We start from the raw sequence: 13,907 nt of genomic DNA, 5'->3' as shown, positions 1-13,907 counted from the left end.
TGCCTGGGTTTTCTTTTTCATAGCCACCCACCTCCTCTTCCCAACTAGCTTTGATTTAAAAAGCCAAATCTCTTCACATCCACATCAAAAGCAAAAAGTTTGCTCTGTGTCACCTCTCCTGGGATTTGGATTCAAACTTTTCAGAAGAAAGATGGAAAGAATAGCTTGATTTTTTTTAACTTTACTACCCTCTGTCTCATCGATAATTTTCAGGGTCATTGGTGGAGCAGCCTCATAGACCAAACTCATAAATATAGCACAAGTGATTCTTTATTTCTATTGTTTACGATTTATTCATACTCTAAGTGTGCTGAGTATACAACAGAGGATATAGTCCTTGTCCTGAGGAGTGTATGGTCTAAGCTGGATATATGTTTTGTATATTTATGTGTGTTCAAGCATCTCAGGCCCTGGATAGGCACTTCTAAAAACAGATCTGAGGCAATAACACAGTGAGTGATAACAATAGACAGTAGGGATAAGAGGAGGATGAGGGTTCAAACATATTGTGTATTGGTTTTTTTGTGTCATGCATGGGACTTGGTAATTATGTTGGCTTTCTTTCCTTTTATTTTAATGTGGTTTTGTAATTGCTTTCACTTTTTGGGAAGAGGGAAGACAGACTGAGGAAGAGGAGGAGTGGGTCCTGGAGTGCAAGTTAGTGGTGGAACCCCCAGCTGAAAGGAATGTACTAGGAGGGGAGGAGAGGCACTTTACAGCAAAGTGTTTCCTTTCAGTATTATCTGGAAAATCTTTTGGTTTTTAGGGAAATACATAGGTGTAAAAATGACACGGTCGGGAGGAACACAGGCTGTATGCCAGTCAGACACATAACACCCCTGCTAAGTTTTGCATTTGGGTTGTCTCCCTTGTACAGTGGGATGCTGATTACAAATGCATAGACAGATACATAATCTCTTGGGGCCAAATGCTGAGGGGTTTCTTTCTGAGTTCTTATTCAGGCAAATGCCACAGATCTAAGCAAAAACTGAGTAAAGTCTTTGAGATTCAGCCTTTAGTGAATGGGATCCCAGTTTAACCCGGTACTGTTTCCCACCAGCACATTTACATTCATGTTTTTCCTCACTGAAAGTATCAGACACCCTCCACTTAAACTATTTTGTGCACTTTAAAGTGCTTGGAGCTAACACTGACTATTTTGGCACAGTTTTGGGGTTGCAGTTCCGGACAGCTACAATAAGCTTCCCTGTTCCATTGAGCAAGGTTGTTTGACTTTTTTGAAACTCTTAAACCCTTCTAACATGGTCTGATGTTGGGACTGTTTTAAGTTGTTTGTTGTTTTATTATTTGTATTGTACCAGAATACATAGAAATAAGATGATAGTAGGTTTGCTGTTTCCCTGAGGCTCTCACAGGATGTCTCAGGAACTACACAATTAAGAAACTTTCAAGATAAATTAATTAATGGGAGTTGCATGAATTAATTAAAAGAAGAATTGACTCCTGAGAGTTCCTCTGGATTTAAACAATTAGAGCTGAGTACAGAATTCAGCATGCACCACCTCTCCAGTGCACGTGAGAGACAAGCATGTGTTGTCCTAGTGAAGATATAGTGAGTTTTAGATCCAAGGGGCCAATTCCTTGGCCCTTCAGCCAGCTGCTTTGCATTGCTCATGCAGCACAAAGGAGACAGAAAGCTACCCTTATGGGGCTGCTGGTAATGTCCATGACATTGCAGAATCCTTGGGTGACCTAAAGCTGGCACAGCTGGTGCTACACCTCTCATTTCCCCATAACTGACCTAGTGGATTGTGACATTACCAAGGGTACAATCTGGACTGTTGAACAGCTGTGTCCCCTCAATTCTCCAGCCTGGGGTGCCTCTTACACTGCTTCTCTGTGAGAGCAACCACTCCTGGCCTTCAGCATGTAAATCATTCCCACTCCAGAGTTATATTGCAGAGTGATACCAGTAAACTCCCAGTCACAGACTTTCCCCCAGAAATGTGCACCTTGTGCTACCCCGCCCCTCCTGAACAAGACAAGCTCATATAAAGTCCATTATTTCATTAATAGAAAATGATATGCACAAATCCTGTTATCTCAAGTGAAGTTTCCCAAACACTTCAATCCAATAAATACTACTTTAGATAAAACAATAAAAGAAGTTTATTAACTACAGAAAGCTGAATTTTAAGTGATTACAAGTAATGAGGCATAAAAGTCAGAATTGGTTACAAGAAATAAAAGGTAAAACATAAACTAATACCTAACTTAACAAGCTAAGTGAATTTAAAGTAAAAGGATCTCTCTCACCACATGTTCTAGCAGTCTTACTGGCTGAATCTTTCAGCCAAGATCCCTCCCTAGTCCAGTGATGCTTCCTTTGTCTTTCAAGTGTTGTCAATGCCGTGAATAGAGATGAAGGGAGAGATAATCTGGAGAGTTTGTTCCTCATTTTTATATCTTTTCCTCCTCTTTGAGAATCATCTCCAGCTGGGGTTCAGGAGAAAGCAAATCTGTGGGACGGGAACTTCCAGCTGTTTCTTTCCCAACATGTAAATTTCTCTCTTATACCTTTTTTCCTGCCAAAGAATGGTTGCTTAACCAGGTGATAATCCATTTGATTTTGTTGACACCTGGCTGAGGCATCAGTTTGCCTTTTGTCTCTGATGAACTAGTTTTCTAATTTTGGAGCATGTCTCAGCAATGTCATATGGTAGAATTTTATAACTTTACATATGGCATACAGTGTTGCCAAACATATTTTACCAGGACAGCAATGATCCGCACATTTATGAGTTTCCAGATGATAACTCACAAGGCATACTTTGTACAAAATCCATTATAGTTTTGTAAAAAGGGTGAACATATAGATACAGACTGTCACAGGGATATTCCAGGATAGGCCAAGGCCTGGCCAGAGTGGCTTGCATTCCAGTGATCAACTGATGATACTATTCCTGGGAGCCTTTACTACTAGTGTAGCGTAGACTAGCCAAAGGGCAACAAAATGGAAGATGAAATTCAGTATTGAAAAATGCAGCGTAACGCACATTGGAAAACATAATCCCAACTACACACACAAAATAATTGTGTCTATCCACCCCTTAACATATTTGAAGACTTATCAGGTCCCTCCTCAGTCTTCTTTTCTCAAGATTAGACATGCTAATTTTTTGTAAACTTTCCTTACAGGTCAGGTTTTCTGAATCTTTTATAATTTTCTTCCTCTCATCTGGACTCTCTCCAATGCATCCACAACTTTCCTAAAGTGTGGCACCTAGAATCGGACACAGTACACCAGCTGAGACTTCACCAGTGCTGAATAGAGCAGGACAGTTACTTCCCATGTCTTACATACAACATTCCTGTTAAAACACCAGTTGCGGGAAAGGTCCAATGAACAGCTGGCCTTATGGTTTCTATTGGCCTAGTCATTCCAGGGGCTCCCAGTTGCAGACTCAATTTCCCCCATGTGCTTCAGTTGCTGCCCCAGAGGTTCTATCACTACGGGAGGACGGGAGAGTGGCAAAGTAGAGCAACCCAGGCCTACCCACTCCACTAGGTCCCAACCCAGAGCCCTATGGGTCTATCAAAGCATCAGGCCCAGTTATTGAGCTACCTCAAATTACATTTCCCCCTGGGTCACTTCCTACCAGACTAGAGCTCCTCAGTTTGAGGCATGGTTGCTGGTTCAGCAGACTCCCCTTCGTCTCTTAGTGTCCTGTTCAATCAATCTCTTTTAGGGCTTCCAGCTCTCAAAGAATAGAAGAGGCAATGGGAGTGAGGGAGGGAATCCAAGTCCCTGCTGCTAGAACAGCCTTCAGAAAGCTGTTGCCACTCCTCACACAGATCACAGCATCAACCTTGCCTCCTGCTGCACATGCAGCTCTTATCCCCCAACCACTTTTCCTGGACTACCTGTGTCCTTTTGAACTGTTCCTCTGCTGGAAACATGCCCTGAACCTGTGGAGGGCTGGGGCCTCCCTAGCCCAATATTTCTCTACTCCCAGCCCTGGTACAGTGAGGGGCCTGTAGACCCCATCACAACACCCCAGAATGATGTATCAGCCTTTTTCACAACAGCATCACATTGTTGTCTCATATTCAGTTTGTGATCCACTATAACCCCCAGATTCTTCTCAGCAGTACTACCACCTAGTCAGTTATTCCCCATGTTGTAGTTGTGCATTTGATTTTTTCTTCCTAAGTGTAATACTCCACACTTGTTTTTATTGAATTTCATCTCGTTGATTTCAGATGAAATCTCTAATTTGTCAAGATCATTTTGGATTCTGATCCAAAGTGTTTGCAACCCATTCCAGCTTGCTGTCACTTGCAAATTTGATAAGCATACTTTCCACTCCATTATCCAAGCCATTAATGAAAATATTGAATAGTACCCCACTAAATATGTCCTCCCAGTTGACAGCTAACACTTGATGAACTACTCTTTGAGTTGTCTTTCAACCAGTTGTGCACCCACTTTGTAGTAATTTCATCTAGACCACATTGCTGGTTTGCTGATGAGAATGTCATGTTGGGACTCTGTCAAATGCCTTACTAAAATCAAGATATATTATGTCTACTGCTTCCCACCCACCCACCCCCATCCATTAGGCCAGTAGTCTTTTCAAAGAAGGAAATTAGGTTGGCACAGCATGACTTGTTTTTGACAAATGCATGCTGGCTATTTCTTATAACTCTCTTATCCTCTAGGTGCTTACAAATTGATTGTTTAATAATTTGTTCCAGTATATTTCCAGGTATCGAAGTTAGGCTGACTGCTCCTCACCCATCCTCCATGAGTTCTTGAAGATAATTCCTTATGGTTCAAAAATTGCTTCAGCTAGTTCCTTAAGTACCCTCGGATGAATTTCATCAGGCATTGCAAACTTGAATACATCTAATTTATCTAAATATTCTTTAACCTGTTCTTCCTATTTCAGCTTGCGTTCCTTCCCCTTTGCTGTTAATATTAATTGTGTCGAGTATCTGGTCACAATTAACCTCTTAGTGAAGACTGAAGTAAAACAGGCATAAAACATCTTAGCGTTCTTTATGTCATCGGTTATTAACTCTCCTTTCCTGAAAAGTAGAGGACCTAGACTTCCTTTCATCTTTCTCTTGCTCTTAATATGTTTAAAGAACCTCTTTGTATTGGCTTTTATGTCCCTTGCTAGGTGTAACTCATTTTGTGCCTTAGCCTCTTTGATTTTGTCCCCACATGAGTGTGCTTTTACTTTGTGCTCCATCCTTGTTTCCATGTTTTGTGGGATTTCTTTTTGATTTTCAGGTCCTTAAAGAGTTTCTGATAAGCCATATTGTTCCTATCTTTCCCTTGCATCGGGATAGTTTCTGGTTGTGCCTTTAATACTGTCTCCTTGAAAAACTGCCAACACCTCTTTTATTCCTTAGATTTTCTTTCCATGGGAACTTATCTACCAGTTCTCTGAGTTTGTCAAATTCAACTTTTTTGAAGTCCATTTGTCCTTATTCTACTGCTCTCACTCCTTCTTTTCCTTTTTTAGGGTATGTCTACACTACAAAATTAGGTCGATTTTATAGAAGTCGATTTTTAGAAATCGATTTTATACAGTTGATTGTGTATGTCCTGACTAAGCGCATTAAGTCGGTAGAGTGTGTCCTCAATACCGTGGCTAGCATTGACTTATGGAGCGGTGCACTGTGGGTAGCTATCCCTTAGTTCCTGCAGTCTCTGCTGCCCATTGGAATTCTGGGTTAAACTCCCAATGCCTGATGGGGCAAAAACATTGTCAAGGGTGGTTTTGGGTACATGTCATCAGTCGCCCCTTCTTCCCTCCCTCCTTCCCTCTGTGAAAGCAACGGCAGACAATCGTTTCATGCCTTTTTTCCTGGGTTACTCGTGCAGACGCCATACCACGGCAAGCATGCTGTTGTGAGCATTGTAAACACTTTGCACGTTATCCAGGAGTATGTGCAGAACCGGGCTAAGAGATGCCAGCACAAGGACGATTGTGATGAGGACATGGACACAAACGTTCATGAAAGTACAGGCTGTGGCAATTGGGACATCATGGCGGCAGTGGGGCTGGTTGATACAGTGGAACGCCGATTCTGGGCCCGGCAAACAAGCACAGACTGGTGGGACTGCATAGTGTTGCAGGTATGGGATGATTCACAGTGGCTGCGAAACTTTCGCATGCGTAAGGCCACTTTCCTTGAACTTTGTGAGTTGCTTTTCCCCACCCTGAAGCACAGGAATACCAAGATCAGAGCTGTCCTGACAGTTGAGAAGTGAGTGGCAATAGCTTGCAATGCATGACTGCTACTGGTCAGTCAGGAATCAATTTGGAGTAGGCAAGTCTACTGTGGGGACTGCTGTGATCCCAGTAGCCAATGCAATCACTGACATTCAGCTATCAAGGGTAGTCACTCTGGGAAATGTGCAGGTCATACAGGATGGTTTTGCTGCAATGGGGTTCCCTAACTGTGGTGGGGCGATAGTCGGAACACATATCCCTATCTTGGCACCGGACCACCTTGCCAACCAGTACGTAAACTGCAAGGGGTACTTCTCAATGGTGCTGCAAGCACTGGTGGATCACAAGGGACGTTTCACTGACATCAACGCGGGATGGCTGGGAAAGGTGCATGATGCTCTCATCTTTAGGAGTTCTGGGCTGTTCAAGCAGTTGCAAGAATGGACTTACTTCCCAGACCAGAAAATTACCGTTGGGGATGTTGAAATGCCAGTAGTTATCCTTGGAGACTCAGCCTACCCCTTGCTCCCATGGCTCATGAAGCTGTGCACAGGCAGCCTGGACAGTAGTCAGGAGCTGTTCAACTACAGGCTGAGCAAGTGCAGAATGATGGTAGAATGTGCCTTTGGACGTTTAAAAGCTCGCTGGCGCTGTTTGCTGACTAGGGTAGACCTCAGTGCAACCAACATTCCCATTGTTAGTGCTGCTTGCTGTGTGCTCCATAATATCTGTGAGAGTAAGGGGGAGACGTTTATGGTGGAGTGGGAGGTTGAGGCAAATCGCATTGCAGCCAATTTTGAGCAGCCAGACACCAGGGCTATTAGAAAAGCACCGCTAGGCGTGCTGCACATCAGAGAGGCTTTGAAAACCAGTTTCATGACTGGCCAGGCTACAGTGTGACAGTTGTGTGTGTTTCTCCTTGCTGCAAACCCTCCCCCTTTGTTGATTTTAATTCCCTGTAAGCCAACCACCCTCCCCCCTTTGATCACAGCTGGCAAAGGAAATAAAATAACTTGTTTTGAAACCATGCATTCTTTCTTTATTAATTTTTTAAAAAATGAGATAACTGACAAGGTAGCTGGGGTGGGGTGGGGTGCGGGAGGAGGGAAGGACAAGGCCACATAGCTTATTGTAGCCACACTACAAATCAAAACTGTTTGAATGACAGCCTTCTGTTGGTTGGGCCATCCTCTGGAGTGGGGTGGAGCCTCCCCCCCGCCACATTCTTGGGCATCTGGGTGAGGAGGATATGGAACTTGGGGAGGAGGGCAGGCGCTTATAAAATGGATGCAGCGGGGGTCAGTGCTCTTGTTGGCTTCCTGCAGCTCCAACAGACGCGTCATCATGTCCGTTTGCTCCCCCATTAGCTTCAGCATCGCCCCCTGCCTCTGCTCTTCACGCTCACTTAATGCTTTCCTGGCGTCTGCCACTGAATGTCAGTGTGGGAGGACTGCATGAGCTCGGAAAACATGTCATCACAAGTGTGTTTTTTTCACCTTCTAATCTGCAATAACCTCAGGGACAGATGATAGGGGAGCATAGAAACATTTGCACTTGGGGGGAGATAAAAAGGGAGAGTAAAATGTAAGATGATACATTTCTGAGAACAAAAGGAAGACTCTTTCACAGTGAATCAAGCAATTCACAGCAGACAGCACATGTGCTTTAGGTACAGGTCACATTTTGCCTTTTATATTGAGCACCTGCCCGTATAGAGACACATCACAAATGGCTGGGCAGCAGAATTCGGTCTCCAGGCAGCCATGGTAAGCCTTTTGGTATGCGGGGTTGGCTTCTTACACCTTCATAACATGTGGGAATGGTTTCAAACTGCAGCGCCATCCTTTCCCATAGCAAGCAATTCCAGTTGGGTTTCATATTTAAAAGGAGGGGCTGCGGTTTTCAGGTGGATGTGCAGCACACACCCCCTCCCCCCACCACGTGGCTATTCTCTGGGATGAGCCCTTCACCCCTCCCCCCACCACGTGGCTATTCTCTGGGATGAGCCCTTCACCCATCCCCCCGCCATGTGGCTATTCTGCAGAATGATCCCTTTTAGCCAAGCGCAAACAACCCAGCATGAACGGGGTCCTTTTACTATTCCCTTACAAAAAAATCCCCTATTTCAACCAGGTGACCATGAATGATATCACTCTCCTGAGGCTAACACAGAAAGATAAAGACCGAATGTTGCTTGAATGCAACCAAAACCCAGGACTATTCGCTGCCATGCTTTGTGCTGCAGTGATTCCAGAATACTTGCTACTGGCTTGGCATGGTAAAGTGTCCTACTGTGGAGGACGAAATAAGGCAGCCCTCCCCAGAAACCTTCTGCAAAGGCTTTCAGAGTACCTTCAGGAGAGCTTCATGGAGATGTCCCTGGAGGATTCCTGCTCCATCCCAGACATGTGAACAGACTTTTCTAGTAGCTGTACTGGCCCCGAATGCATCCCAATTCTTCAGAGCAAATCAAACATTAAACACTATTGCTTTTAAACCCTGTACTGTAGTTACAAATGTGCACTCACCAGAGCTACCGTCTCTGGCTTCAGAGTCGGGGATCCTGCCTTGGGAGGGTATTGGCTCCAGGGTGATGAAAAGCTCCTGGCTGCCAGGGAGAATGGATTCACCGCTTGCCTGCTGCACATTCTCCTCTTCCGCCTCCTCCTCTTCCTTATCCACAAAATCCTCCTCTCTGTTGCGTGAGACTCCCCCCTTGCAGGTGTCCACGGACAGTAGTGGGGTAGTGGTAGGGTCTCCCCCTAAAATGCCATGCAGCTGATCACAGAAGCGGCATGTATGGGGCTCTGACCCAGAGCGACCGTTTGCCTACTTTGTCTTTTGGTAGGCTTGCCTGAGCTCCTTGACTTTCACGTGGCTCTGCTGTGTGTCCCTGTTGTAGCCTCTCTCCACCATGCTCTGTGCAATTTTGGCATATATATTAGCATTTCTTCTTTTTGATTGGAGTTCAGCCTGCACAGATTCTTCTCCCCATACAGCAATCAAATCCAGGTTCTCCCTTTTGGTCCATGCTGGAGCTCGTTTGCGATTCTGGGGGACTGCATGGTCACCTATGCTGCTGAGCTCACCACGCTGACAAAACAGGAAATGAAATTCAAAATTTCCCAGGGCTTTTCCTGTGTACCTGGCTAGTGCATCAGAGTTCAAAGTGCTGTCCGGAGCAGTCACATTGGAACACTCTGGGATAGCTCCCAGATGCCAATACCGTTGAATTGCATCTGCACTACCCCAAATTCGACCCAGCAAGGTCGATTTTAGTGCTACTCCCCTCGCCGGGGGAGGAGTACAGAAGTCGATTTTAAGAGCCCTTTAGGTCAACGGAACAGGGTTGGTTGTGTAGACGCATTCATTTTAAAATTGACCTACTGCAGCTAAATTCAACCTAACGACTGAGTGTAGACCAGGGCTAAGACTCATGAAATCTATCATTTTGTGATCACTTTTACTCAAATTGCCGTCTACCTTCAGATCCAGAACTAATTCCTCCCCGATGATCAGAATTAATTCAAAAATGGCTGTCCCCGATTATTTCATCCACTTTCTGAAATTGTCCCCAGTACATTCCAAGAACTTACTGGAAATTTTGTTTTGCCAAATTACTTTTCCAACACGTCTAGGTAGTTAAAGTCCCCCATTACTATCAGGTCTTATGTTTTGGATATCTCTGTTATTTGTTCTAGAAGTGCCTCATGCACCTCCTCTTCTTGATTTGGTGATCAATAATAGATCCCTATCATAACATCACTTCTTTTATCTTTACTCAAAACCTTTCAACTAGACAGCCTCACACCTCCCTCTGGACCTCATAACCAGTATATTCTTGATGTACAATGCAACATCTCCCTTTTTTCGAGCCTGTCCTTCCTGAGCAAAATGTTGAGTAGACTGCACCAGTGATTTCCCTCTTCTTTCTTCTATGACCTTAGTATAATTTTCTATCCCCTTCCAGCATCTAGTCCTCTCTTAAGGTTGCCTTTTTTTATGCTTATCTGGGGGCGTTTGTCACCTGCCACCTTCAAACCTAGTTTAAAGTCCTCCTCACTAGGTTGGTGAGTTGGTGTGTGAAGATGCTCTTTGCCTTTTTGGTCAGGTGGACCCCATCTCTTCCCAGCAGTTCTTCTTCCCAGAACAGCATCCCATGGTTGAGGAAGCTGAAGCCGTCCCATCAACACCATCTGCGCAGCCACACATTTATCTCCAGGACACACATGTCCCTGGTGCGCCCTTACCCTCAACTTGGAGGATGGACAAGAACACAACATATGCCTCTGACTCCTTCAGCCACACTCCCAGAGCCTGTGGTCACTGCTGATCTGCTCAGGGCCATACCTAGCAATAAGTAGCATCAGTGCCCACTATTATGTAACAGTGCTTGCACTTCTACGAGGCAGGACTGAGCTGGCAGCCCCACAACAGCACTCTCATTAATGTTCATTAGAACTCTGCACTGTACTCTCTGTCTTGCTGATCACTTTCTGCTTTATGAATCGACAGGCTGCAGTTCACACCTGCCTTGGGTAGGATCAAGCCTAAGTTAGTAGGTTTGTATCTTTTATTTAAATGTTAGTGATGTTACATTACACCATTGAGGGTTCGACTCTGGCAGCTACAGTCTCAAGTTCAACAGAGTTATCTCTGCTTGTTTTAGATCTAGCGCTCATAGGAACATGTGAAACCACAGGCAAGTAACAATACAATCCATTATCTTATCAATTTTATTAAAGTTACTAACAAAGTTATGAATGTCACAGTGTATACAACTCCTGGATATATCCATGCACCAGTTATAACTACAGACATACTCACATCCTCCTAAATAGTGTTAGGGTCTGGCTCTCTCATGGATCGATCATCAGTAGAGGGATGGCAAAGAGTCCTTATAGACTAACAGACGTATTGGAGCATAAGCTTTGGTGGGTGAATACCCACTTAGTCGTTACTGCTGGAGTTTTCCCATAGGAAGCTCAAGTTTCCCACTCCAGGCACCCCCTTTTAATAATGTGATTTTGCCTATGCCTACATTCTGTGCATGTACATGAAAGTGTCAGTCCTCTTTTTTTCTTACTGGTGTAGTGTCCCCTAGAAACTTAAGGGACCCTAATTTCTTTAGGTTCTCTTTGTTCTCATTAGCATTGACGCACAACCTATATCCTGTGGTTAAGACACATGTTGAAAGTCAATACCATCTGGCTTTCACATTGGAGGGGGTTCAGTACACTGTCTAAGTCTTACCTCAAGGATTCCATAACAGTCCAGCTATCTTGCATAGATAAATGAAGTGAATTCTGTCTAGGTTTTCCAAACCATCTGTTTTATTCAGTATGTAGAAGACATTTGTCTTCCAAGAGAGACTTGAGAGGAATATCTGGAGTGCCTGGATGAGCTTTTAGAAATCATCGTGGAAGCAGGACAAAAGTGTAACCCAACAAAGGTAAAACTAATGGTCCCAGAAGTTTCTTTTTTAAGTATCACATTGTCTCAGGGAGGTTGTATGCAATTCGGGAATTGCCTACGCCCACTGACATAACTTCTTTATGTTCATTTCTAGGTTTAGCAGGATACCATCGAGACTTCATCCCTAACTTTGCTTACGTTGCAGGTCCACTCTACAATCTCTTGAAAAAGGGAGTAGTTTGGGTCTGGACAGACCAGCATGTAAAATGCATTTGTCAAATTAAAGCAAGAAGTAGTGTGGGCACTTGTGCTGATCACCCCAGATCCTAGCAAACCATATCATCTAGTGGTATCTGTGAGTACAACTGCAATTGCAGCAGTAGCTTCGAGAGAGAGAGAGAGACATGGAAAAATCAGACCAGTAGCATATGCTTCCAGGAAAATGAGTCCAGTGAAACTTAAATTGGCTACAGGTTCATTGCCTACAGGTTCCTGCAGCTATGTGCAAAAAGTTACATGTGTGACAGGAGAGGTGGGCTGGTGGTGAATTTGTTTGTAGGATTATATGTTTTCATTACACTTAGCATTAGCATGAACTCACAGAACAGATCATACAGTTCTCTCCATTTTCTACATTATGGGCTTGATTTATTTGTTCATTAATAAAGCCAATTCCTTTATCATGTGCTATTTGCAAAGATGTTTGTTATACCCAGTGGGACTGATTTTCCGTCAGATGCTTACCTGGGTTGGGGTAACAATAGGTTTAATTTGATAACTCTTGCATTTTATTAGCTGTGAATTTAGTAGCTGTGAACAGCAGAATAATATGACACAAAAGAAAAAAGCTGCACTATCCATGCTGTACTTATCCTGCTACAGGGAGGTCCAAACATCATATTTCACAACCCAGTGAATTGCTTTCTTGTGGGTCATAAGAAGAACATACACTATGTGACTGAGGCAACTAACTTTTAATATCTTCAGTGTAAAGTGGACTATTTCTAACGGATCATGACATTATCAAACTGCTGTTTTAAATCATCTCCATGTGCTGTAGCAATGCTGTAAGACGCATTTTCAGATGTTATTCATTCAAGTTCAATGAGGGGAAATTGGAAACATTTGGGTAGACCCTACTTACAGATCTGTTAAGACCACACTGCAGATACGTAATTTAAATGCATGTGGAGGTGGGGAGTGAGGAATTGGGAAAGGGGTGAGCAGGAATAATTCTATCTCATCATCACAGATTTTGTAACTGTTGCATGAACCCTGCTATCCAACCCACATTGTGGAGACTATGGGATTTTCTCAAAGGTGGCATTTTTTCGTATTCTAGGGATCAGATTCTGCCTGGTTGCAGAACAGGGTTAGGTGAAGCAGCACAACTTCTGCTCTGCCGTGGTGCCTGGAGCCAGATGGCACAGGCCACAAAGTGTGAAGTGTTCGTCCAGAAAGGCACTGAACTGGCACCTCTGCCAGCAGAGCCCCAGCTAGATTTTAAAGCTGCCTTCCCACACAGGAAGCTCGCTCCCAGGGAGACCGAATGGTAGTTCTGCCACCTCCCCCCGTTGAGAGGGGAACAGGGGCAGTGGGAAATTTCTCACTATGCCATATCTAGCTGGGCAAGACATTGATATGGGATGTTTTCAGTGCTTAAATACTGATACATAAATACCTGAGAAAGATAAATTTTAACTGGTTGAAGAAAACAAACTGTGTGAGGGCTGTTGTTTTTTTGTCATGATAGATTCATATTTCTCCGTAAAACGATTTGTGGGGAGTGAGTGATTAATAAGAATGCTTCAGCTATCATTGCTGCAAGGCATGCAAAGAGGCAACGAAGATGCTTACCAGCAGCTTCACCAAGCCCTGCCTTTGCACTGGTAGTTTCCTGTATGAGAATATACTGCAGTATACTACAGGAATTGTCCTAAAGACACCAGCTTAGCAGTTTTACAACGGTGTTTTTGGCTATTACTACATGATACTATAAAATACTTTCATATGGTTTATAGCAGTAAATACAAAATAAGAGGTAACTTGGAGCAATATCCGAACAAGCTAACTGCAAGAATTATTCTTTACAGAAGACAGTTGAATTTTGAACATACATGTGCAGATTATAGTTAATTAAGCGCAGAATTTAAAGAAACCAAAATCCAATATGGAATCATCTAAGGAAGTACAACTGTACATTCTTCTTTGAGTAGATGCTGCAGTTTTTTCCACTTAGGTGGGTGCGTGTCCAGCGCTCTGAAGCCGGAGACATTTGCCTAG

Source organism: Eretmochelys imbricata, chromosome 9 (assembly GCF_965152235.1).
Source record: "Eretmochelys imbricata isolate rEreImb1 chromosome 9, rEreImb1.hap1, whole genome shotgun sequence".
Classification (NCBI taxonomy): domain Eukaryota; kingdom Metazoa; phylum Chordata; order Testudines; family Cheloniidae; genus Eretmochelys; species Eretmochelys imbricata.
This window is presented reverse-complemented; position numbering follows the sequence as displayed.